General features: G+C 44.7%; 1 long non-coding RNA gene across 2 annotated transcripts in view; it reads right to left on the reverse strand.

The window, feature by feature from the left end:
- Nucleotides 1–1,777: 1,777 nt before the first annotated feature.
- LOC143305466 (uncharacterized) overlaps nucleotides 1,778–27,888 on the reverse strand; it is a 140,618-nt gene continuing 114,507 nt past the window's right edge. The window contains exons 4-6 of one of the 2 annotated variants that reach the window (XR_013062421.1): nucleotides 6,375–6,546; nucleotides 5,675–6,006; nucleotides 1,778–5,585 (exon numbers count right to left, since the gene is read on the reverse strand). This is a non-coding gene — a long non-coding RNA (uncharacterized LOC143305466). The other variant, XR_013062420.1, reaches the window with a different exon arrangement.

Consider the following 27,888-nt stretch of genomic DNA (forward strand, 5'->3'; position numbering starts at 1 on the left):
ACGTTTTTAATATTTTACATTCTGTTGAGAGTCGGCTAAAAATGAAGGTAGCAAATTTTCTTTTTATTCTTGTTAAAATTAATCATCGCATAAATATTTACGATATGTTGATTTATCGCAAAACGATTTTAATGTTTATTACATGATTTCATCTGCATCAGATGTTTCCCGGTTATACCTACACGTATCTTAGGGGATTAATTCTCGAGTGGAAAATTAAGACTAAAATGTTTGTCAGGTATCGAATGACAAACGAATCTTCTAACAAGTGCAAAATTGAATATATGATAATGTATGAACATTGCATGATCTATGTAACACTTCTGTGTTCCTTGTCGTTAGTGCCTCTCGATAGAGGAACTCATGGTATATTTTTTACGCGTTTTATCATGTACATTTACATTAAGTGTAATATTCTGATACATATATTTTGTAAGGAATCGAGCCCAGTATTTATTTTGTGAAATCGTGCAGATCGGTGAAGATATAAAACCTTATGAGGTATCTGGTGCTTAAAAAGACGGGGAAGGGTTGTCACGAAATTTTTACACGTAAGACTATGATAATAAATTTTGCGAAACGTTTGCGGGAATTTTGAGCTGCTGCCGGCAACGAGAAAGTGTTAAACGCGTATTTAAAAAAAAAAGAAGAGACGAAAAAATTTTCGCGATCAATTTTACTTGAAATTTTCATACTCATATCTCTACTCGAACATACTTATAGTAATAAATAATATGAAGAATATTTTGTATATAAGGATGTGCTCGCTTCGAAGTTTAAAGGGTCGAATGTAAAACCTCAACTCTATTTATCGCGATGATGTAACAACAATTTTTATATCATGTAATGGGACGACAATGAAATTATGTAAACGTGCGTGTATGTTATACTTTAAACGATGCCAGCGACATATCTTAATGGATCATTTTTGTTCGCATACGAATAAAACTACATCTCAGAATATTTAACCTGCCTTTTCATTTTACCATGTCTGTAATTATTAATTTTTCAGGGTTTTATTGATTTATGCACGATTCGTTTTATAGCGCGAAAATTTGAAGATGATATTGCGGGTAAAATAGTTGCGTGATTTCTCGACAGGTAGCGCTAGTGGCTACTGCGCGCGAATAACACCAGGGATTGAACGTACGCGTTAATTAATGAACGATTATTTTAAAAATATCACCTATTCTTACCGTGAATACTGGTGAAATGAAAGTATTCAAATTTACTTTTCAATAATTACTCGTCAACTATAGTTTATGGGGGTTGAATCGTGCAATCGTTCGAAAGCAAAAACAGAAAATTTATAAGTTACTCGATTTTGATCAATAAGGTCTAATTCAAACTCGAACGTAGCATAATGTATTCGGTGTTTCTAATTACCTCTTATCGGTACGACGATTCGTCAATTATTCTGCCCGTAACGAATATGCATAAAGTATCTTGTCAGCAACGATTACAAACATGTGGTATGTATATTAGTACCGGTGCTTGACTGTACGATGACTTAGCATATCCTTGTACGAGGTTCGCCCCTGCAAAACAATGTTAACCTCGAGTCACGGGGATTTGAAGGGCCCCTGTTTGAAAGCGAGTCAATAAATTAGGGGAGTTAATCCCAGCCAAGGATGAGGTATGATTTAACGGAAGATAACTACCATCTCGGTGCGAGCGGTACGAGTTTTCGGGGATAAGGGAAGTTAAATCACGATCCGTTCGCGGTCCGCCCGTGTTCCGCTCGCGATCCACTCGGTGGTTTTCAAAATGAACACGATCAAGTTTAAAACTAGGTCGAACAGGGATGAAACGATGCGTCGCATCAAGGGGCATCGAGTGTCACGCGTGAATTCGTTTGACGATTTTTAATTAAATATTTCCTCTCTCAATTAACACGCTGCACAATCGTATCACGATTAAAATTCACGCTATTCAGGATAAAAACTCATCAGAGAAATTGAAAATTTTTCAATCTCTTAGCGCGTGTACCCTCTTTGATTCGAATATCTTACCGGTTACTCGGTCGGATAGAATAAAAATGGGCTGGTTTAGGGATAACGAATTTGTTGGTCCTAAGGAAGGAAGACGAATAGGCGCGAGTTGAAGCATGGAAGCATAAAGCAATCAGTCTAATAGAATCTCCCCTGTTGCCTATCGAATGATTCATAGGACGTCGCATGGGAAGCGAATTTATTAATAAGAGAGGCAGTCAGCTATGCCAGCGGACCGGCTCCGAACTGATTCGTCATTATTACATGGGCTCTGACCCAACGATCTTAACATCCAACGCTAATTGGTCGCCGCGTACGCGGCCTCGGCTCTTGATTTATCGTGCCAATAAATAGTCGCGTTCGTCTCTTTTCTTCTTCTTCTTCGACGCTTCCCTTTCGCGGCTCCCTGCTTGTCGCGAGATGAAACGTCGCGACTGTAAATGAAGATTTAACGAAATGCTGAGAGAAAGGTTCGAGTTGGACAGGGAACGGGCTTTCGCGAAAGAAATATAACGATCGGCTGGCTGCATACACGCGATTACGCGGTCGGCAAACAAGGGAAGAATGATTTGTCATGCATTATACATGTCCCCTGTATTTTATGTGGCGAGCCGGAGAGATTAAAAGCACCGATACCGTATCGTTTTATGGATGATCGCCAATTTCGAAATCGATGCGAAACGCGTATATACATCCGAGTTGAAATATATAAATTCTACTTTTTAACTAGAGATCTTAATTAAAATTACTCGACGTCTACGCGAGCAACCCCTAACGCTAGCACGAACGCGGGATAAGAGATCTCTCGTTTTTTCGCCGCACCGGTTCTTTTCATATTGCGAAAGCAAATACTCGGAAAGTTTTCAGAGTAAGCATTAATGCTACGAGATGCACTTATTTATCCGACTGGTTACGTCAGTCCTGTCTTTACGTAACTGTACCAAGTACTGGAACGCATTATTACGGTTAAACCAAGTCCGTGAGTATTCAAGGGGACAAGGGAGAGAGAGAGAGTGTGTGTGCAGAGAGACGTTACAAGCGCAGTGGATGTGCAACTTCTTGTGCAAGAGCTGCTCTGCAGTGATTCATCATTGTTACCGGGAATATTGGGATATATATCGGGGAGGTCCCTCGGGTTGAAAGCAAATTGAGTAGACAGGGGTCTATACCCTCCATCTACTTAAATGCCCCTACATTCCACCGATGGAGGGTACTTACGTTAGCCCCGTTCCCTGCAGTTTTCTGATTAAACTACCACGATTTCCATGGACGAACACCACTTTACGCGAGACTTCACACGATTGACTTTACCCTCTTCCGTGCTTATATTAATCCTTTTCCGGCTCTACTTACGGAACAAGTAAGAAACCTTAGAGCGGATGCATCGAAGGGAATCGTAGCCGGCATACGTAATGGGGTTGAAGTTTCCTACTTTTATCGGCTACAACCAGATAACCGTATTTTTTCATTTACCCCGAGACGCGATTCCCATTTACCGGGATCATATTTCGATATTTCATACTTCATACATTTTATTTTTTATATTCCAATTCTGAGCGTTGCACGTGTCTCGTGTCTTGTCTTTCCTGAAATTTTCGACGAAATTAACCGAAGTCAGTGAATTCGTTCGATTAAATTCGCGACGCCAGCCTCCAATCTGTCGGCCTCTTCTATCCACCTTGCCGCGTGCTGAATTTCATCTACGAGATGTGTATAAAAAATAACCGACACGTAGAACGTGCGCCATATGCGAAACGCCATGTGGCAGAGGGTCAACAATGTCACCGAGAACCGTCTTCAGCCGGGACCAGAAGAATGTTAAAAAAGGGTGCTCTGTGTATACGTGGTCGAGCACCTGCCTGCCTCGAGGTGAGACTACTACTACAGGGATTCGGAATCTCTCTTCAGAAAAGAGATTATCCTCTCCCTTCGTATCGGTCGTGCCGGTTAACCAAACTGTAACGCGACGATCAAACATTTCCTCCGGCTCGTTCGAGACCAGAAAAAGAAAGATTCCTCGCGGCTGATTTTTCAATCTTCCCAGTATAAGAAACTTTCGCTCTTGCGACCGAACGAAAAGAAGTCTAATTGCCAGAAACTCGGAAAGGAAGGAGCGAGCTTTCTTCGAGGTAATTTCGAATTTAGCGAGCTTTATCGCGCCGAAAGTTGCGAGCGATAGCGAGCGTGTCAAACTTTCACGAGACGGGAACGACCCTCGGAATGGAGGCAGATTTTTTCCTAATAAAATTATGAATTCTTGGAGGAAAAAACTTCTCCCTTATCGGTCTACGAAATCGCACACGATGGCGGCAAACTTTTCACCCCCATTTCAACCCGGAGCCGCGTTGACCTTCGCGCAGGTTTGTTACAAATCTGGAATTTGTAAAAATGCACCGAAACACGGTGCATTTGTGCGAAGATAATTAAAGCTCAATTTTCTGCGAGCAAAGAAACGCGAGTTTCGTTAATAATGATAATGAGAAAGCGTAATCCTGGAATGAAATCTTACTCTGGATACCCTAAGGCGAGTGAGATCGTCAGGACGGAGGGATTGTCAAACGAGGGAGACTTGTAATTACATCGGTACCGATTAACGCGATTAATCCAACATTTGCATATATTAGAAACTCCTAGAAACACGTGTCCACTTAAAAACGAATAAGTAAAAATGAAGAATCCTAATTAGGTACCAATGATCTTGTCCGAAAGCTAATCGAGAGGAGGAAGGAAATTTTGTCGTTGAACGATAGAAGCGTCAGGGGTTTCTCGCGGTTTGAAACGACGCGTTCCATCTATTATAATAATGAGAAGGGAAATCTCGGCGTGGAGAGTGGGTGTTTTCGGTGTCCTAAGGCGAGAAAGAACGTCGAGGAGGGATTGTTGAACGAGGGCAAACCTGGCCGGAGGTAAAGTACCCTTCGGTCCCTACTCGAAAAGGGATTATCCAGCGTCGACTGTATCGCTGGTTCGCCACAGTGTAACACGACGATCAAAGTTGTCCGTGTGTGTCGTGTCCCGACCTATAAAGGGAGCCTAGGTCTCTGCCGGAGGCTAGCCGCACCGGAATCACGAAAACACATAGACGGAGGTTTCACAGGGTTTCGTACCGTTCCAAGGCCCACCAGAGAGGGTTGAACCTTGTTATTGTTAGTTATCGCATTAATACTCGGTCTAAGGTATCTGTATGCGAACATTACGTGGCGCGTCGCATGTTTTCGAGCCACAGTGTGCAGAGCCATTAGCAACCGACCGGCTCTGTACAGGCCCGTCCTCTTCAAACACTTCCTCCTCAAGGAATTTGATCCGTCCGTTGGCATCTTTCTCCTTGTTCCGAGACATAGGATAAAGTAAGTACATACCTCGTGGTATCCTGCATTTTCTTCCCTTACCATCCGGACACTTTCGTCGATGCGTCAAACGATGTACCATCTCGCTATAGAAAATAGACCGAAAATTCTCTTCGACATCGCCGCGATAGCGATGCTTTGAATAACCTTTGAAGATATGAAGGATCGAAAGGAGAACGGATAGAGCTTATTTTCCAAGGGTTTTCAGAGTCCGTTTCAACACTTTGCTCGTGTCATTCATATGCGGCTGAAACATGAATTTTTATAAGTAATCATAAAGCTCGGCTCTTTGAGAATTCTTTTTTTTCGAATCATATTAAATGCAAAATTCCCTACTTAATTAGCATTGTCGAGAGTGGTTATCGAGTGAGAATAAGGAGGATAGAAAGCCAGGCGAGAAAGTAAGTTCCGGAGAGCAGGCTCTATAAATTCACAAAGGGACAAAATCGATGGGCTGGGAAATGTCAGGACGTCGTCGAGGATGTTTCTTCTTCTATAGGAGGTCACGGTGCAAAAAGTATCGATGACGACGAGGTCAGAAGTTGGATGTTCTTCGTTAAAAGTCACAGCTGCTCTCACACCTCCGCGATCACGTTCGACCGGAAGCGTGGACGCATACCGCAGTATGTTCAATGTCAAGGACAGCTGTTCCGCTGTCTCTGCCGTCTCTGAAACAGTAATAACGATTTCTCAGCTCCTTTTTTTTTCCCCTCTTCGCGCGTACTCGAGGACCTTACACACGTTCTCGTGTGTTACGTGTCAGGGTGTTGATCACCTTTCAGGAAGTCGTAATGTATCGGGGGGGGTGGCGTGTAACTTCGACGAGGAACAGACTGTTTCACGACGATTAATGCCGAAACGTGTTCTATACTTTCGTTGGTAATAGTTATGAAACAGAATTTGATTAATTACACTTAACGACTCGGTAATTAAATCGCTTTTTCAAAAACATTTCTCGTTGCGGTTGCCTTTCACAATTATTCCTCAATGTTCGCGACACCTGTGAAATTAGCGAGAGATAATAATTAGCGTTTACCTTGCGCGTAAACGAGGCTGGTCGACAAAGCGTCTTTGTCGGTAACGTTGGTGGTTCCGCAAAGATCGTGCAAGTTCTGTCATCCTTTGCAACGATCCTTTGATCCTTCGTGTTTGTAGGCGGGACAGTAGCTTGTGAACGCGTTCGTTACCGCCTTGGAAATCAGCTCCACCTGTAAACCAGTTGCTCGTGTTAATGTTATTGAAATGAAAAGGTGACTTTTAATCGAACTCCGTTTCCCTTTCCTCGATAAATCTCTCGGAACGTATCGGGGACAGATATTTCCCTTTTCAGATTTCAAAGCCGGTGACATCTGGAAAATCGGTAAGCGATAACAATTATCTGCCAGCGACAAACAGCTTTCCCGTAAAATGTTTTCCTATCGAACGTAACCCGGACACGTATCGGCAATTGCCGTTCGTTTTCTCCGTTTCGCAATTTATTTTATAGAGTTCATTTATCCTTCTAATAATGGACCCTTTAAGTACTCTGTATCTTCTCGAATATCGAAACTCGAGGGATCGTGAAAAGGGCCGAGTTAACAAACACCGTGACAAAATGAATATTAATACAGGCTAACGTTGGGTGACGCGTCTCGAATAGGGCGCGTGTATTTTCCGCACGAACATCGAGGAAAGTTTGGGATCCGTATCCAGGAAATTAGCGAGCAATAACAATTAGCGTCCGTTCGTTTGACAAACGGCTGGCCTACAAAGCGACATTTCGTAGCCCCCAGGCCGGATGCGTTGCATGGAAATGGTTCAGGGTGCCGTGGAGTTGCGGCAGACCGGCCGGCAGGAGAGAAAGGACATTGTGTCCTGGCAGGCCGCAAGCCAGCGGGTGGCTGCGAGGAGGCTACGCTACCTTTTGTGCTCGTTTAAATGAAAAGTCATCTCGAATCTATTACTTTCGAGTTTTGCCACCGGCCAGTGTAAATATTTGCCCTTTCGGCTCTGGTGTCGCCATGCAGATACGGAGGATTCCTCTTCCCATTGTTGTCGCCCGATAATTTATGATCTGTACGCTCGCGCCTCCCTCTTCTTCACGTTTTCCTGCCTCCTCTTTTCATCGTTCATCCGCAGGAACCATCTGTGTGTGTACGAGCGTGTTACAAGCAGGGAGAACGTGGACACAACCCCCGGGGCGATAATCGTCGGATGCTGGTCGAGCAGAAAGCGAACTTTTCGCACTTTTCACGGCATCTTTTCGGGGGAGACGATGGTCTGGCCGGGTAGAGGCAGGGGACGCGAATCGTCGCGGAAGCTACGCGCAGAGGGTTGCTCGTTGATTGTGCCGATTGTTCGTTGCCGATTTCCACGAATCTTCTCCCGAGACGAGGCTTTGTTGCCGCGTTCGGTGTTGTCTGTCGGCCACGTGGTGTGTATCGACGATAGAGATTCTGGTTAACGGCTGGTTTAGGAATTGCCGGTCTGATTGTCGCCCATAGACACGGGGGAGAATGGGTGTTTAACGATACGGTAAATGGTTGAATTCCGTTTAGGGAACGGACGATCATTTGTACGGGACGAAAGGGGAACGGAGGGAGAACGGTGAAGAAAAGATAAACAGTCTCAGCAGGAACCACGAAAACCGTATGGAAATTCGTGTTTTAAACGAAAGATTCGTAGACAACGCGGAGCAACGCGTAGACAAACAATAGAAACAATGGACTCTCGTTGGTTCTCTATGCATTGTACACGAGCCGCGTGCGTGGAGACCATTCTTGAGTACACAATGGAATACAAGGTTTTTCAAATAAAAAAAATAAAAAAAAAAAAAAAAATACGGTTCGTCATAGCGGACCGATGGGTGTATACGCGTGTGTGTTTTGAGATGTTAAAATCGTCCCGCGGCTAGCGGAGCAAATATTTAGTCGGGAAAGCAAATGTTCTCGACATTATGAGAAGAGCTTTTCAAATAATAATTTTATGTATCGAGCGAGAATCGGACGAGAGTAACGTTCATGAAATTTCACGTTTATCGTATTTTTTTTAAATGGAACCCTTTCGAAGGGCACGCGTTCGCATTTAATCCTTTGATAATTAAATTGATCACGTTTCAAGGGAATCGTTACGAGTAAGAAAGGGGTTAAATTCTTCGGTATTGTTCGTCCCTTCGGACTTGAGATGCTCGATCGTCGACGCTTTTCTCTGCGGCGCGTTTCAATATCGCCGGTGGCGCGGCTCAACGAAAGTAAACTTTCGAAATTTCCTCGACCAAGGTTGCTCGTACTTAACTCGGGAAAGAGAAAAAAGGGAAGAAGAAGAAAAAAAATGATATAGGTACGGCTGCGAACTGCGAACAGGATTCCGTATCTTCCTGTTATTCCGCGGCCGTACTTTGTCCCCGAACTTCCACTCGGTTTATAAAGGTAAAGTTGCAGTGAAAGGATAGGCATAGCCTCGATGCTGTTGTTGCAGCTGCCAGCCGGAATTTCGGTGAGAAAACAAAGTTCTTCGAAAAGTAAAACGCCTCCGGGCGCATTGAAACCATTGCAGGACGTGCTCCTTTCCCATCGTCCTCGTCAAACTTTATCATCCATAAATTTATATTCCTTACGCGGGACTTGGTGATGACTGGCTGATTTTTAATCCGAGGGTAGACAAAGCTAAGCTCCTAGTTAAACATCAAAATTACAGCCAAGTCGAACGATGGAAAACAGTTAAAGAAAGTGGACGGCTTTCACGCGAGCTTCGATCCACCGCTTTCGTTTCAATCTGTCGTTTAAAAACAAGGGGGTAAGGGCGTAGCTGGAAAAAAATGGTAACACGATGCGACGGTAAAATATCGCGTGCCGAGACATATGGTCTCGAAAAAGAAAGAAACCGAGGGAAAAAAATTTTTTTCGAGATTGCCGGTAACGTACGATCGCGAAGCGGCGCGCGTTAGGCGGGAAATTTAATTAGGCCAGCCGCACCTGCTCGTTATTATTTTCATTCTGTCGCACCTGAGCAATTCGCCGAACGGTACGAATACGCAACGTGAAACCGCGGACAAGCTGGATGCAAATGAAGGAGGGATCCTCTTCGGCGTGCAGGCAGCTGCGGTCTGCCTCTCGTTCGTCGAGTGACTTGTATACATATTTGTTGCTCATTTGTTCCTGCGCGTCTCGACCAGATTCCCGAACAACGAAATCGCTCAAATATTATTTCAGGATGCTCTTTCTTTACTCCGCGGAAGCACTTGGGTAGGAATAGACCGGTGGAAAAACTTGGTCCCGGTTCCTCCACGCTTTTCACCCGCTCAAACACTGGGATTAGTTTCCATGGAATCGCAAGGACGCGTCAACTTTCTTTCCCGGACGTATTTGAACAGGTTCCCGATCGCGACCGACCGTCGAAAAGAAGAATTTCGCCCGAGGTTAGGAAAATACTCTCTCACGATATCCTCGTAGCCTGGAGAATAGGAGGCTTGTTGGTATTTCGTTAGACCTATTAGACGTGCCGAAATTTTCTATGGTTCTTCTATCAAACGGGAGACGGACGCGTCGATACGTTTCCTCGTCAGTCGGCTATCGTCGCCTTTTCAACGTCTGGTCGACGGCAGACGTTTCAGATAAGGGTGGTGTCGCTTTCCAAGTGTGGAAATAAAAAAATCAGATCCAACGACACGAGCTGGCACATCAGTCAACTTTATCTTTCACGAGCTTCCAGGAGAGCCACGTGAAACTTAAGAGTCGACCAAGCTGTGCCCTTTTTTCACCCGGGGCAGATGGTTGCTCATGGTTCGATCGGTGAACGGAACGCACCACGTTTCGTATCGCAACTTGTTAACTCGATGGCAGATTTTTCTCGCATCGCCACGTGCCATTTCGAATCATCTGCCCTCTGAGGCAGCAAAAATTGCCAACTTTATTAATTCGAAAGAATACGAATCGTTGTAAATTTTCGTAGGTCTGGGTCACGATTGACCCGGCTCGAGGGTTAAGCTTCGAAAGAAAATCGTGTCCCAACGGTATAGCATTATTACGAGCGGGCATAGAACGTAAATCCGTAGTTATTTAGGTCAACGATAAGTGTCCAGCTGGTAACCGGCTCGCTGGTTCGTTCGATGTGGTGAACGTTTGAAATTGATAAGGACTTTTCGACGTGCAAAGTAAAATGCAAATCAAACACGTGCGCTCCGCGAGTTATCTCTTATTAACGGCTGAAAAATGCATCTCTCGTGCGGTGCATTGTGCCGGTTCATCAAGCGCATTTATTTCATGCAACGTTCATTCCACGAGAAAGAGAAAGAAACGAACAGAGAAAATTTCTTGCCGTTTTATCGTATTTACCCGACGTTCCCTCGTTCCGACGTAATACAAGTCAAAGACGTAAATCTTTCGGCGCTGCTTTTTAATTTGCGACTTTTGTTCTTCCAATAAAGCGAACCTTTTTTCACCGGTCTGTTACGACCGCTGGGGGAAATACTCGATTTCGCTCCTTTCAACTGACTATCTGTGTTCTACAAATCAGCCAACCTGTTTGTTAATTTGTACACTGAATTGGTACTTGACAAGGGAATCGAATAAATTGCACTCCCGAGCAAGGAGTTCGTTTCAATATAATCTTTGAACTGTTTCTGCTAACGAAAAGGTATTGATTGTTACAATTAAGGAATTTCGATACAGACTAGGACTTTTTGGGAACATCGAAATTTGTAAGGGATCCGGGTAATATTAATAAATCGGTACCGATAGGAGAGCAAGTGGTCGTTTCTGTCTCGTTACGCAGGTACGGCCCACGGGATACGGAATACCTTGGCTGTTTGTATAGTAGCAGCCCTACTTCCTGCCGCCCCTATTGATTCCCCTTTATCCCGGAGCTTCTAGTCACGACATCGCCAAGAGGCACAGCCAGAACCTCACAGTCAACGGGGTGATGTTTAATTCAAGTCGAAGCACAATGCTTCCTCAAGAAGCGTCTCACTCTCTCTCTCTCTCTCACTTTCCATATAAATTATTCCGCGGTCTCGCATTCAAAGACCCCCGATATCTCCCGCTCCTTTCGCCCCCTCGCTACGCAAAGGAATGCGCCGAAACGAGCTAGCGAAAAAAAATCTACGCACCTTTCTGCAAAGTGTCTGCTCCTCTCTCGGTGAAAAGAGGCTGCCTCCTTTGAGGCGACGCTTTCCCGATGAAAAATTCACTAACACCTTTGTGAAACGGATTTCGAAAGATAAGCTACGCTTAAACTTTCCTTCACCCCTGACGACTTTACGCAGATTTCTATTCTCTTTATTAACCAACCCGTTTCTAAGATTGAAAATCGTTAGCGTTTAGACTTTCTATCACTTTCGTACAGGCCACACGTTTAGTGGGTCAAAATCTCAACGAATGAATTTTTTTTTCTGACACTTTCGATCAGACCGGGAATGGCTTGATTCCAGCAACGAGAATCATAAAATCGATGGATCGTATTTGAATACACGTTAGACGTTCAGTGGACAGAGCGATTTGTGGTAGCGAGGCACCGTTATCCTCGTCTCGAAAACCGCTAACAGTTAGAAACGATCTCGTTGACCAAGTATCGCGAATAATTCAACCGACTCTAGCCTGTCCCGTTGTTCAGTCCGTTTCTCTTGAACAACGACTGTTCGAGGGGTAATTTACCTTATTGCCTTTGACCCGTCGATGAACGAAGCTGCGAGCGCGGGAAGGAGTTCGAAATGCACCGGTTCCAGTGAAGTCTCGCCGAGAAGAGAGATCGTGTTTTTAGCGAAGCACCGATCAATCTCTCGAAAATACGGACAGTCGTCCAACCTTCTCTCGGCTGGCTGGACATTAGTCGCGAGGCATGTCGTATCGGGTCGGCAGATAGGACGCGCGATTTAAATTCGCGCGAGAAGGATTAAAGGTCACAGCGGGGCGAAGGGGAAGAAGAGTATAAGAAAGAAAGAGAGACTTAGGAGCTGGACGGGAGTGAGAATCTCTTTTGGGACTGTCGACCGATTTAATTGGCTTTCTGGTAGAGGACTGGTCTCGTGGCAAGCACAACGAGTCTTGATTCTTCTCCGCGACAAGTCCAATAAATCCTCGCCTCTTCCTTCGTCGGCCACGTTCCTTCTTCCCCATGGCCGGCCGTCCTTTAAACGATCGTGACAAACTAAACCGAGTTCCTTCCACTACTCGCTTTCCCATCTTCCGCTTTTTATCTGATCCCGCGGCGAAGGATACACACAGAGAAGAAACAGAAACCCGCCGCGGTGCCGCGTGCGTGGCTGGTGTGGTAGATCCTGTACAACGATACACTCGATGGGACAGAGAAAGAGGAAAGGTGAAACCGGGGACGCGAGGTGGTCCAGAAAAGGGGTTAGAAAGAAAAAGGGGGGAGGGTAGGGTAAGGATACAAGGACAGGGTGAAACTTTGGGTCCTGGTAGCGGTGATGTCCTCACATTAAGAACACGTTCTCTTATCGGCGATGATTTATGGAGGCATTCAATTTTTAGCCTCCTCGTCGAAAGGGAATCACCGAAATAAATATGCCCGTTGCGCTCGAACGATGTCTCGGATTTTTCTCGTTCAACAGATGTTTTCACCGATCGAGCTTCATCGGGCCACATGTCGAGAAGAAATCGACTTTTCTACCGCCTGTTCTCCGCTTTCCCTTAGGCTTTCATCTTGGTAAAATAATTCCTAGTAAACTTCCTTCTGACGATTGACTGGCGCTATCGAGCTCCATCGCTCGTTTCAGCTATCGCAGAAACGAGATCATGATTCTTATCGCTAATTTCCGTGTCTGATAGCTGTAATTTCAGGGAGATAACGGAGAATATTAATGCCGACTGAGAGTCACTGAAGTCCTACCATTCGCATCAACCGGAATGTATTCATCCATCGAGTTAACGCACGCTCAATTTGTCCGGCACTTGTCAGCCCCGCTGGAAAAGGATACCTTAATAAATTGTTGCCATGTTCACCGGCAGGATGATTCCTTCTTTTTTAAGCGATACCCGTGTCGGTCGCGACGCCAGCTTTCGAGTTTTGTTTCGCCAAGGGTATTGTTTTTTACTCCCATCGATGTTTTCGCTTTTTTACGCGCTCGATCAGAGGGGGACCAGGACGCGGCGTGTCCCGGTCGTTTTTGATTTTTTTACACCTCACCAAGACCGTCCAGTTTCACCCTCTCCGTTAGTTCTTGCCTCGCTGACCGCCTTTTATTACCTTCGAATTTTCCGGCTCGATTGATCGACCACCAATTATCTGTCGCGTTTTCTCTTCGATTTTATGTTCTTTATTTTATACCCCTACCATTACATAATTTTTCCACTGGATTATAGAAAAATCTGAAGAGTAAATTTCATCCGAATGAGATCTGTAATTTCGGTATACATTTTTATCCCCTTAATTCGTTGCTCGTTTCATACTCTTTCAAATTAAACGTTAATATTCACCGTCGTAAAATAATTACGGCCGATCCTGCGAGTATAGTATGTAGGTGATAAAGAAGAAAAAAAATAGAAGAACCTTTACCGCGTGCTCTTTAATCGCTTTAACTTTACGACCATAGCCGTGGCCGAAGAAAATAGATCTAATAAGAGCGTGCACGAGGCTGCAAAGGCCGGGCCGGAATCAATTTCATTTTTCAATTTCAGCCGGTCGTGGAAGGAAAAGCCGGGAACGGGAAGGAAACGTAACATTTTGCGTCTTACCTGTATGTATAGATATATAAAATATAGTGGAGACATATACACAAGCGAGTAGGAGGATCAGGAGCTTTGCTCTATGATTACGCGAGCTAGTTCGAAGCCGGACAGACAATAACGCAACCCGACCCGACCTAACCCAAATAACTTCATCTTGCCCAATAATACCGGCTGCTCTTGATATTTCCACCGTGGAGATGGTCCAATCCCTCGACCAAAATCTACCGGCAACCCGGCCGTCAAGGAGAAAAGGTACAAAGGTCGAAAATGAGATTTTCACCGGGATCGGACACGACGTCGACGCTTCCCTTTTAACGTCTCCATCAAAGCGTCAAAGTGTCTTTTAGACGTTTCAAAAATTATTTTTTCTCCGATTAACATCGATTAATTGGCGATTAAAGATGACCAGGCTCGGCCAAATTAGACCCACCTTTCGCATAATAAACGAGACAATCGAGGGTTCTCCGATAAGCATCAGGTCGGAAGCGTTCGAGATGGTCCTCTCGATTTTTCGCCGGTGATTCGGGAATTTCGTGAGACGTCGACACCGAGTAGTCGTTGTAAAAATTTACGATCACGGGCCAGAGTCAGGGAAGGTGTTATCTTTTCTTTCACGCCCGAAATGAGCGACACGAATCAGTCGCTCTTGGTCGGTGGACTTCAGACGATTTTTGTTCCCGTGGTTTCCCTGTTCCTCGCTAACCAAAGGGTGCACCCAGTCGTTTCGTATTTTCTTTCTCTTTTTTCTTGGCTGGATGTCTCCCTCGGTTCTCCAGGAATCGTTACGACTTCGTGGATGGGAATACATGGAATTCGGGAATCCCTTCGACTGGAATTCCGGGAACACGGGACGGAGAAGGACGAAACGTTTATTAGGCATGACCGAATGCCAGATCCTTCGTTGTTCTGGCAATCGCGAAAATTCTTCGGGCATATTTCTGTTGGTCAACGAGGAGGAACAGCGAAAGGGGAGCTTTAGGGTAACCCTTGCTAAGCCTTTCATCAAACTTTCACCGATCGTTTTCATACTGGGCCGACGTCTTTGTCGCGAAGCGTGCTACCTCTATTGATTCTGCAATATTAATTGCTTCATTTTCCCCTCTCCTCGCAATATTTCTAACTATCTTTATAAGAAATTTACCGTGACTTTCGGTAGATCGATCGCTAATCTTCGTCTATCGGTTATGGAATAAAAACTAGAGGATAATTAGGGGGTCTTGTTAATAATACCTGTCCAATTAACGTGTTCGCAGCGTGCTGCTACGTCACCGGGTCTCATTTCTCGAGCAACGGTCTTTCCCTGCGGTGATGAAAGCCACATTGCACCGAAACTTTCTCCGCTCGTCTTCGATTATACAGGCGTCCTTGTAACACGCGAGCTAAGCCGATCAGAACGTACAGGGTTGAACGTCGCGGGGCTTCCTCGACGCTGCTGAAACTTTCATGCAACATCGACGCGTTCAAAGTCCCGATGACGCGTTTTAAAAATAATCTCAATCAATATTTCTCATTGTTTTTTCATCGATCGAAATCGTACGTAATTTAAGGAAGACCTATTCGTCGAAAGGGTGTCTCGATGTAGTTTCAATTAAATGATACGATAACAAGGAAAATTGGTGGACAGTTTAAACGAGGAACTAATTGAATCGGGGCGGAGATAAATATTACAAGCTCGTAGCACTTTAATTGAAAGTAATTATATCCTCAACTTCAGCCGGGACAAATGAATTTCTGATACGCGTTCGAGTCGAGCAGCTGTTCGCGTTCAAACTTCCCTTCGTCTGCGAGGGTGGCTTTCGGTCTACGTATGCATACGTGCAGGAAATGTGCGAAACTCGGCTCGTTTCAAGAAGCTGCGTCGTTTCGTGGAAGTTTATCGAAGCCATGTGTGTTGTACCCTGAGCGTACGTAACACGCCTTGTTCCACGAATGATATATTAATTTCACTCTTGGATTCTACACCTGATAACCGTATTTCTTACGGCGATCGTTTACGATAGCTTTCGAAAATAATGAAAGGTTGATCACGATATGATCGAACAAATTGAAAAAACAGTTTCAACACGATTCTACCCTCGGGTGTCGCTATTTTCACCGAGCTGAAAGAACAACTGTTCGAACGCGACACGTACAGCATAATAGCCCGTTGTAAAATTGATCCTTTAAATACATCACCAGCGGAGATGGTCCCGGCCGTCTCTGGAAGCACTAATCGCGTCTCGACGAGCGTATCTCATGGAAGAAGGCACAAAAATAGTAGCGCTCGTTTTCGTCGGGGACCGTGGCGATGCTTCTTCGTGCTGGAACGCCGACAAATCGCTCGCAACGTGTTGTTAATCGCGCGAGTAGCGGTCGCTTCGAAATTTAGGGCTCCACCAAAAATATCCCACTATCCTCGCCCTCGTCCCCTTTTAATCCTTCTCCTCTCCAGCCTCGCGGAAACGCTTCTTAATTGTCGCTCGTTAGCGGTTCAACAGGTATCTAATAATAAGGCGCGAATGCAAATTAAAAATATAGACACCCAGGAATGTTGGAAGAATGAAAATACACCAGCAATTAATAAATCCTAGTCTGTTATCTTAAAGTGACAGGTATTAAAAGATCCTTTGTATAAATTCGCAACGACCGCGTTTGGCGTACAACCTCGCAGCAAGAGCTCCCGTTTACAAATAAGAACCGACGAGGGCACCGATGAATTATATTCGAGGACAGGCGTAAATAAACAAGAGAGTTCGATTACCTTGAACTTATAGGAGAAACGAGGAGAGAAGAGGAGAAATGACGGATGCGATGGCGCGTAGAGAAAGGCGACTACTTTTAGCGGGAAAATAAATAGGCGCCATCTTGCGCGTAGGGGTGGATCTTAAAAATAGTCCAAGACGATTTTCTACGTATTCCTGGCTTTCGATAGTCGTTCGCTTCGGGGAAAAGAGTAATTAAAAAGCCGTAAGGGAAGTGACGCACGTGCTCCTGGAAAATCATCTGGAACCCCCTTCAGAACGAATTTTTGTATCATCGAATAATTAATTCCAGTTAATAATGCAAGGTATAGGAGTGCGATCGGTTGTCGCGTACGGTTCGTTTTTCAAGCGGGATAACGAGATCGCGGAGAGAAATTGGATAATGGAATCGGTCTGCTTTAGACCGGGGTTAAATCGCGACCTTTATTTCCTCACGGTAGGTTGGCAGAGAATTACTCTGAATTCTCGTTTGCGCGGCGGGTCTATCGATAGCGGGTTTAAAATGTCGATTGATTAAATTTCGGTGGATGTAACGAGTTGGAAGTCGAGATGAACGCGGAGCGAAAGGGGGACGGAAACGATGGTAGCGGGAAGCACTTAGCGGGGTGTAAGAAATTCAATTGCTCGGTATAATATCACGGGCTAAAGAAGGCAGAGAGAGAAGCAATCAGAAAAAGCCGCGGGCGATGGCTAAACGATCTGTGCAACGAGTTTATCCATCTGCTTCTCGGCTCGGTTCAGCTTCTCTACGCGTCTTTTGCCCGTTCTTTGTGCCCGTTCTGATGCTGATATTTGTCGCCACCTATCCCGTCTTCGTATTACACTGCCGTGATAGCTCGCATCTCGTTATTACACGGTTCAGTCGTCGTAACGCTAACGTTCGCGTTAGCCGACCGCGAGAAACGGAATAAATATATGTACTTTTCTCGGTTTCTTATCCGCTCCGCTCGGCTCGTGAATTACTTTCTTCCAAGACGCCGTTGTTGCGCCGAGATCTAATCGCTCTGTGCCCGCTATCAGCGTCGCGGTTTAATTTCAAGATCGCTTCGATGCCGTGGAAACGCGTTTATTCCGTGCTTTTTGCAGAAGATACGTTTGCAACTCGCTGGAGAGTCGGTGTTTTTACTTAGCCAAGTGGATGCATCGATGCGTGGGTATTTTGTTATAGATACGTTTCTTTCAAAACGTTTAGTTGCGATTTAAAGGGAAAAGAAATTTCAGCAGCAGGGAATCGGATTCGAGCGGGTTGAGAAAGGAACCATCGTATAAATATATTTTTAACAAGGGGGATGTTTTTGTCCGCAAAGTAGCGGAGGAATTTTTGATGGAAGCTCGTAGAAACGAACGTTAGCCGGGACTTAGAGGGAAGCCGAACAAAAGAAAAAGTCGACAGCGAAAGACCTCGACCAGTTTTCAGTATCGCATTAGCTCGATCAGGAATGCCCGTATCTCCGTTCCATCGGCCTGCTGTCAGCAACCTCTATCCCGATGAATGTTTAATGTGAATTTAAGACTCGTCCCGTCCCTCTGCTACTCTCTCTACTTCCCTCTACTTGCCGGTCGTCAGCAACGTTCCTGCTCGTTGTCACGTTTTGGTGGTTTCGGTATAAATTCGCTCGTGGTCGCGGTCATAGTCACGCGAGCACAGGGACGTACTCGAGGACGGTGTACCCTCCGGGAGAGGAGGGTGAAGGAGGATGAATTTACATTCAACACGGAGAAATTATACGGCTACGAAAAGCACCGGTTAAACTCGGCTACTTCTTGTCAGCCAAACGATCGGCCAGAAAGCAGACGGACTTTTCATGACGATTTCCCCCCTCGATCTACCCTTCTGCGATCAAACGCGAATTGACAATTTCTATTTAGATTATTCTTTTTTCCTCTTCTTTGGCTATTCGTGATCATTTTCGTGATTGGAAGGAACATCTCGATTCTGATGGTGCGACTGGTGACGCGACGCGTCGGTCACTGGAAACCACGGGGGCGGGCGTCGGCGTCTGACGTTGCTATTTACGATCCTGTTGACGCCTAAGCACATGAAATAATATCGCGTGGTGCCAGCCCGACTGTTTCGCGGATAAGAATTATTACGCTGGCCGCAAATAGACAGCACGTGTGTGCGTGTACTGGCGAGCCGAGTAGATTTGCTGCTGCGAAGTAGATCAAAGGGACGGATACGAGGGAAAGGTGGAAAAAAGATGCTTTCAGGGGTGAATCGCACTCGGGGAATTCTAATTATCTTCACGAATAACCATTTCGAATTTCGAGTATCATAGTCCAACGATAAGATTAATTTATTCGCTTTATCCAAGGAGAAATGACACTTTCTACTGCTGAAGGATGTACTTACGCGTACGATTAAAAATTAACGGGACGTACTCGTGTCCTAGTTGTTCTCCCGACGACAAGACGCGAACGGGGGTGGCAAAAAGCAGCTTTTGCCGGGGAAGCTTGGATCCTCGAACGTAGTGTCCCGGTGTTTATCACACGAGTGAATGATTACGGTCATAGAGTGTATTATATGCATTTATTACGGCGTGTGTACACGTGAAAAGGACAAGTTGCTCGCGTTACGCTATACGTAAAGAGCAACATAAATTATGCCGCGTAATGCGGACGGAGGGAGCGTAATAATAACATTGTCGAGTAGCGAGTGAGAATACACCAGCGGCTTTCCCTCGGCATTCCCATTCCACGCCATGGCTCCCAGTTGTCTCAAGGGATTAACTCGCCTCGCGGAGCCCATGCTATACGTCTCCTGTTTCCGCTCCACTGTCTCAAGAAGTCAACCTCGAAAGGTTCAGCCTAGATAGCTCTGCTCACCTTCCTACACACACACACACATACGCGCGCGATACGTGCACGCGTGGTTAAACGTGTTGTCAGCACGTGTACACCCACACAAACACACCGGATACGTTCTTAAGGTGTGTCTAACACCGGTATCCCAGCGAACGGTTCGCCAAATGTCCTCTATTGTTATCCCCCCGACGACACGCGCCGATGGATGCGCACCTTAACGCGGCTCTGTCACGACTGGCGAGATTACGTAGGTTTCGCTCACGGAACCGGTCGAACCTTTTCGAAAATCGCGCTCGAGCATGTAGCCGAGCGGATCGGAGAGCTAATGCCTCTCGGAAGGGCCGTGACTAACGGCTGTGTCATCGCGTTTCACGTGCTTTCGATCCCTTCTTTAATTCGATGCGTCCGATTTTTCGATTGATAAATTCAGCCACGATCCCATTAGACGGTCAGCTCGCCTCCTTGCCTCGCCAGCCGATTTCAATTAAATTTCTGTTCGAAGGTGATGGCTGTTACGTTTGTCGAAGGGGAAAAATTGATCGTGCGAACCGGTCTACCGATTCCGCTCGATAATTTCCATCTTCGATACAATACGAGTGCCGATCGTTTGAAATAATTAAAATTCCACACCCCGGTACGCTTAACGAACGACACGTTCGGCTAATAGCGCTTCCTCCCTCGATTTATGACGCAGCGATACTCTGTAAATCTGTCCTACGTTGCGCGAATTCTTTCGTACGAGCTGAACGAGTTCGATCATAAAATCAACGGTTATAAATTAACATCGAAACATCGTGGCTCTTTCGTATCGTACAATGCGATCGAGGCTCATGATATGTAAATCTAGAAACGCAACGTCCTATGCACTCCCGACTATATTTGTCAGACAATACGGCCGTAAGCCGTTCCGCGCACGGCTTTTCCGCGTTATTTCCACTGTCGTACGCTATGACGGCTATTATGTGCAAAACGCGATCGCGAATCACGATTTCGCGATAAGTTTGTTTGCCGCTATTTATCCGGACCGAACCTACCGCGATCATAATAACCCTTTGTGCATCGAAACAACAAGGTTTATACATCGGAAACTAGCGTAATGTCTCTCTTCGAGTTAGACGAGCTTCGCTCTTGTTGGAAGAAGGAAAAATATTGCACCGGCTATCTCTCGATCATGATTATTCTCGTATTTCTTCCCACTCGTTTTTCATTTCCAAACGACCTGTAGAATTATTTTACCAGCCGTTCGGGCTGGCTTGATTTCACGAGTCGAATCGAATCCATCGTCCTTTCCGTTTCACCCCCGTTGTACGTGTTCCTGGTTAGTTCTGGCAAGGTGCATTTATTTTCATGTAAATATGCCTCTAGCACCACGAAAAGGGGACGTCAATCAAAGCGATAAGGATGCGGTCTACTTCAAAGCCGTTACCGATTGTAAGTTAAGGTAACCAGGTTCGTAATTCGCCCAGGACATTGTTAACCCTCTGTACAGGAAGGTATTTTAGCTAAAAAATTTATAGAAGTTTACCTAAATTTATATTTTTTATTTATCGTTCACTGAAATGTTATATCGTTATCTTCTCGTCTCATCGGTGCACGCAATTTCCGTGACCGAGGTGTTTTTATTTTTTCAAAAAAAGAAGGGAAGTTTAATCTTTCCAGCACGTTCGTGTCTCTTTGAGAGAGAAAAAAAATGAAATGAATTTCTGGCAAATCCCTGGGAACGGCATTGCTGCCTGCGTGCTTTCATTTGTAGAAGAATAGAAAGACGAGTGTATACGTTCCACTCTGTACAATACGCGCAACCAATTCGAGATTAATCGGCTAAAGACTCTTCTCTCGCTCTATGAATTTCTTCCTTATTTTCGGTCACGCAGAAATTCAACTTCGCTTTCAACCGCGTCTCGTTAATAAAATCATTCGCTAGGGCAAACGCGTAATTAATATCGATGATAATTGGAAGCACATATTTACACGTAGCGAGGGAATTAGGCAAGGTACACGTGGCTGCCAAACAGGGTCGTCGATGTTATTTAGGTCGCGTGTACACTTGGGTGCAACGTGATTTACGTGGGTGAAACGAGGGAAATGAAAACATACAAATTCTTTCCCTTAAAATTTCTAACAAACTTTGCCAGCTTGTAAAGCTCGTCGAGTTGATCACGCCTATACCCCCTTTTGAGACAAACTCACACATACAACTCGCAATCTAGAGATCCACGGTTCAAATCCTTGGTTCCCAACATTTTTTTTTTTTTTTTTAATGATAATTTGTCTCTTTTTGAATAACTATTACATAAAAATTATCATAAAAAAAAAAAAAAAAAATTGTTGGGAACCAAGGATTTGAACCGAGGACCTTCAGATTGCGAGTCATGGATCCGCTCCGTGGTTAAACACATGACTCGCAATCTGAAGGTCCTCGGTTCAAATCCTTGGTTCCCAACAATTTTTTTTTTTTTTTTTTTCAATGATAATTTGTCTCTTCTTGAATAATTAAAATTCTATATAATTCTAAACTAAAATTCTATAATCTATTTTGAATAACTACAGAGTTAACCATTTGTATGTGTGCCGACCAAACGGGGTATAGGCGTGTTCAGCTCTACGAGCTCAACAAGCTGGCAAAGTTTCATTAATAAGTGACTGTAACACTTGGGTAGTTCTCCGTATAAGGGATGCCTGCACTCGATTGTATATTTTTCGTTTCGCAAAGAACGATCCAGCTGAACATCGTTCGTGATTTCTGGTCTATTTACATTTAAAATCGAGTGAATATCGAGAGATCTATTTATCGAGGCCGCTGCCGTGGGCTAGATAAATTTCACGCGTTGCCGGCGCGCGATCATTCGACGATATTGGAAAAACCATTTCTCATTTTTTATTTTTTTTTTTCCCCTCGTCGAAGGTAAACACAGGTTGGTCAACCCGTTTTATAGTAAACAACTTCCACTCCGTTTTTCGAGCGTTTCGGACTTGTCATTGTGTGTCAGAGAGAGGCTCCAGTTATCCACTCTATAAATTAAACTGTGAAATAAAAAAAAAAAGAGAGGAAAAAAAGAGCGCGGAGAAAAATATTGTCGAGTAGGATATCGAGCAGTACCGACAGTTTGTTCGTCGACCGTGGTGGTCGTACTTGTTGTTGTTTCCTCTTTCTTTTTTATTTTTTTACTGAAACGGACAATTAAAATTCACGCAAAGGAATTTTATTCCCTTTCCGGTGGTTCCTTTTGGTTCTTTGTCAAGCGGCCCGTGACATATTATACTGTACATTCGGGATGAGGCTGTTTGAAGGTGGACAAACCGTACAGAAGTGGTAGTGGCGTGACATGGGAGCAACCGTAATACTATTTCAAGTTGTTCCGTGCCGTGTGGACGGTCGTGCCACGTGGCATTACTGCTTAATGTCACGTACCGATTCCCTTACCGACGTGTGACTAAGAACGAACCGCCGCGCCGAGTGTCCTAAAAATCCTTAGACAGCACCGGCATACGAATCAGCGAACGTTATGTTATTCTTTCTGAGTTATCCGCCTCTCGGCGAGCCTCGGCCAACGTGATTTTTCTCAGGGGGTCTGGAAAAATTCATGCGATATCAAAGGCGCACCGATACGGTCCTCCGCCTTTCCGAATATTCAAACGTGCCTCGCATGCATACTTCATTTGCATCCCCAAGAAATCCGTTTATTATTGAATGCTCGCCTTTCTCGACGAAACGATCGCAATTAATCTTTCGGAGGGAATCGGGTTTGCGTTTGCTTTGCCGAGGATATTTTCTAGATAAATTCGAACGTTGTCACAACCGAATATCGTCGAATAATTATTTAATAAATTTGACGGGTGGAAGCGTCGCGTATATCGATACGATATTCGTAAGAATTCATCGATTCCCCGTACAATGGTTCGATTCATTAAAGGCAGGCGCGTGTAATTGCAGCAGGGAGGCGAGAGGTCGGCTACGAATTCAGAGGAAAAGAATTGCTCGTATCGGCGAGAGCAATTTCTCGGTCTAATCGACGTCGATCGATCCTGCCTCTCCACTACGAACCAACGAGTTTCTGTTACAAAGCACCGAGAAAAAAAGGACAGTGTGCCCCTCGAAAATATTTCGAAACATATTTATGACCTTTTAATTTAGCAAAAAGAAGAATATAAATTCTAGTTTATATTCGATGGAGCCTCGTATATAGGAACAGTGGGTGTCGAAGCATCTACTGGGTGGTACGAGCAGACAAACAAGCTTCGGGTGGGTGGAGGCGGGAGGGATGTACGATTACAGGGAGAGGTTGTATTCAGTTCGGATAGTTGTCGTTTCAGACACGAGGCACGTAGCATATTATCATCGTTACGCGGTGAGGACTGAGCCCGTTCGTTGATACAACTTTGGTACATGGCCATCGTGGCCTTACAACCCCGTCTTCCATCAGTTATACCAGGCTTGGAATACCATGGAACTCATGAATAAGGCAAACTCCGCCGTTATGTGTCCATTCCGAAACGCCCTCTCGAAACTTTTCGATGCTCTCTGCTCCCTTCCCTCCACCCTTCCCATTCCTCTAACAATGGGCTATCAAAATGCATTGCTGTTTGCAGGCGAAGATCCTTGAGAAGGGATGAGAGATCGACAAGGAAATTTGTGAAGAGACACCTCTTTGCGAAATTTAATCGCGTTGCTGTCACGCGAGTCCAATATCTAACAGGGAATTAATTGCAGGCGGTGCTGACCGCGAATTGAATGCAATTCGATGAAAAACAAAGATCGCATTAGGGAAATATTAATTTGGAATAAATTCGAGTGCAGCCGCGAATGAATCTTCTTGTTTACGCGAAACAACTTCCTCCTTCTTTCTTTTGATCTGTTTACGCTTCGCGGGTAAGTTCGAACCGCGCGACAGACAAGACAGAGGAGTCTATCTTGAATTGTCGACTCCGCTCGGTTCGAGATTGCGAAACTATCTGCCAAGTGGTTTATCCGTGTCGCATTAGGAATTCTCTTTCCGAGGTGGAGCGCGTTATCGCGCTGCGCTATCGTCGCGTACGTTCAGAAATTTTTAAGCACGCTTCCTACCAAGTTTCCGCGTTTCGATTAACACGAATGAAATCGGAGAAAAACGGGGGTGGGCGAGGGAACTATTCCCTGCTATTTTGCTTCGGCTAATAAGAGAGCGGAGGGTCGGTAAGCACGAACTTGTAGAACAATTTCGATGCAAAGCAGCGATGCCTTAAGAGGTTCGTTGCTCTGTTTTGTCTCCGTTTAACCGGACGACCTTTGCCGGTTCATTCTTGAAAGATGAATGATACGGAGTCGCGTCGACTAAGTTTCTGACGTATAAAATAGATACTCGGTGAAAATGACCCTAACGTTCACGGCTCGAAGGCTAACGCTTGTGACACGCCGTTCGATTAAGCGACGAAGAAATGGATCGTGGTTTTTCGATGAATTTCCAGCCTGCTCGACTACATTGTACAGACAGGCGGGCAGGAAATGGCTCGGTGATGGATTGCTCGACGTCCTGCATCTGACGTTTCTATCTCTGATGCTATGCATTACAATCGTTAAGAGCCCTGCGGAGAATTGCCTTTCTAATTAACACGGAAACTGTCCGTTGTGTCTTAGGTTTGGGTCAGCCGTACGAAACTCGATTATTGAATTATAACGCTGGATTATGTTTGCGTTTCGAATTTAGCCGTCGAGCATTCTCGATTAACAAGGAAAAATTAGCTGTTATTAATTTTAATTAGCCTCCGGCGCGGCATCAGAGGTGAACATCCTGGATTTGTCGGGGATCAGAAAGCTCGATCTGAAATCTAGTTAGCCGTATTCTCGCCAGTGTAATTAACTAGCCTGCAAAATTCATCGTTAAAGAAGGACACGAAACGATACCACCCGAAAGGGTTCATCCGTGCCGAGGCGCGAGTAATTTGAATTACTTTCTCGTGTGCCGGCTATAACAGCGACCATATTCGGTCGCTTTTTCTAAGTTGTTGCATCGTCGAACCGGTTTTCACATTAATCATTATCGTATTTGCCTCTAATAACGAATGCAACCGGTCAGTGTCAGCAGGAGCTTTCAGAAGTAAGCGATAAATAAATTGGCCCTGACTGCATTAATTTCGTTGTCAATTAGATTGTTCGACGGTACCTTAATGACTTACGTTCCCCGTTTCTTATACCCTTATGGGGTAATTTCCGTAAAACCGTCCGTGTCATACTTTCAATTTAATGTCCACGCGTTAAATATTTATAACACGAATTTCTTATTTTAATGCTTTTTATTCGAGCTCATTTTTTGCATTTCTGATTTCTCCACATTGTTCTCTGGTATTTTTTTAAAATGTAATAAAGGTAAGTGGTCGAGTACGCAAATTTGTTCTTATTTGAATAATACCTTGCTACATTTTTTCTGATTCCACCGCTTGGCGTGATGTTTTTAGTCGGAAATTATGTTAGTTTTATAACGAGGTCGACGAAAACGCTATTTTTCCTTTATTTTAAACTTCTCAGATCGTTCTTCTTGTAATTATTAAATAACTCGAAAGGGTTGATGCTGGACGGGTCAAAAAAAATGAAAAAAAAAAAAAAAAAAAAAAAAGAAAACCCAGAGAACGACGCGACATATTCATGAGTTAGGGACGTTATCACGAAGCGTTTTATTCGCCTTTCCAAGGAACGTCACGCCAATCTGTCCCAATTTAAACAACTTTCGTTGGACGCTGTTGCAGTTAATAAATAACACGAAGTGGCAGGATCGAGCGAGCACGCATACCTCTCTAAAGTGAGGTTAATTTCGCGGTCAGTTACCAGCTTATATGGGCTCGTTGCTTCTCATTGTCAGCCGGCCAACTTTATTGACAGCAAAAAAGAATCGGGGCTATGCCGTTGCCCGTTCATCAGCTTTAATAACCATTCCTATTGCCCGTACGAATTCCACCTCGCAATGCGTTCAAACATCGTTACATCGCGTGCTTTACTTTCCTTCGCTTCGACTCGTGCCTGCTGATAATTAAAAGTCAACGGGTACGAACCAATCGAGATTTAACGAAATAGCGACCACCGCGACAAATAAATCTGTAAATCCATTAAGCGATTGTTTTCTTCTTTTCCTTAAAGAAAATTCCCAAATTCTAAAATTCCTGAGGAGAAAAATTAAGTATCGCTTTTTCGCCTAATTAGTCTTTCGTAAAACCGAAAATCCGGCGACGGTAGTCGTAAGAAAATTTCCAAATTTCCAAATTTCCAAGTAGAAAAATGAAGTATCCCTTCTTCACCTAATTAATCTTTCGTACAACCGAATGACTTGGTACGTTTACATCCGGCCACGGTAGTCCGAGACTTGTTTAATTAACTTTCTCACGAATTTACGAAATTGTTAGTGCATACCAGCCAGCTCGATCAACGAGATCGATATATGTATACGGGCGTACATTAAGCCGAGGCATTAAGGATAAGATTCGAAGCGGTTAGCGCATATTGTTCCTGGTACCAAGGAGCTAAACAGAGCGAGAGAGAGAGAGAGAGAGAGAGAGAGAGAGAGGCAGTTAGTCCCTGCAATATCGGTATCCGGCTACTCCTAAATTATTGCACGAGACTGGTGCACAAGAGGTTTCTCGCAACTATGCTCGTAGCTCGTTGTAACAACGGTCCAGAGGTGCCGATAACTGACCTACTATCTTCTACTTCCGGCCTGTTGGATGAACTTGCCGTATACTCGAATCTTAAAGCGATGATGCGCTCGGCTGCGAATAGTTTCGCTTGCTTTCGTTGTTTGCATTAAAACTTCTGCACCCTTGGACGACAAGCTTGCGAAACGTTTATGAATTTCGGACTGGATGCTGGTAATAATGGTCGGCGGTCCGCTACTGTCAATAACTGACCCGCTAACTTTCTTGCGATATTGTGTATCGGCTTTCGAAACTGATACGTATTCTCTCCACTGTCCGAAGCGAGGCCACCGTTTTCCACTGATATCGGTCACTTCCTATCGGCAAAATAATAATTACCACTGGCGAACTTTTGATTTTTCGAAAGCGATACAAACGCTTTAAACCTTTCAAAGTTTCCTTAAATGAATTTCCTGAAATTCTTGAAAAACGATCCCTTAATTGCTTCGAATCGGTCGGTTCCTTCGAGACGAAGAATCTTCGAGGGGGTTCGAGCGTGGTCGCTACAAATCGGCCTCGATTAATACGAGGACGCGGCGCACGGCCTACCGGAAGTTTCAATTGAAATATACGCAGTTCCATGAACTTCCATTGTGCCGAAATTCAGAATCGGAATATACATTGTTCCGTATCCAGCTGCGGTGACGGGAAGGAAGGCGAGGGTAGTTCGTTCGGTATCGGC

This window comes from Osmia lignaria, chromosome 2 (assembly GCF_051020975.1).
Source record: "Osmia lignaria lignaria isolate PbOS001 chromosome 2, iyOsmLign1, whole genome shotgun sequence".
Lineage (NCBI taxonomy): Eukaryota > Metazoa > Arthropoda > Insecta > Hymenoptera > Megachilidae > Osmia > Osmia lignaria.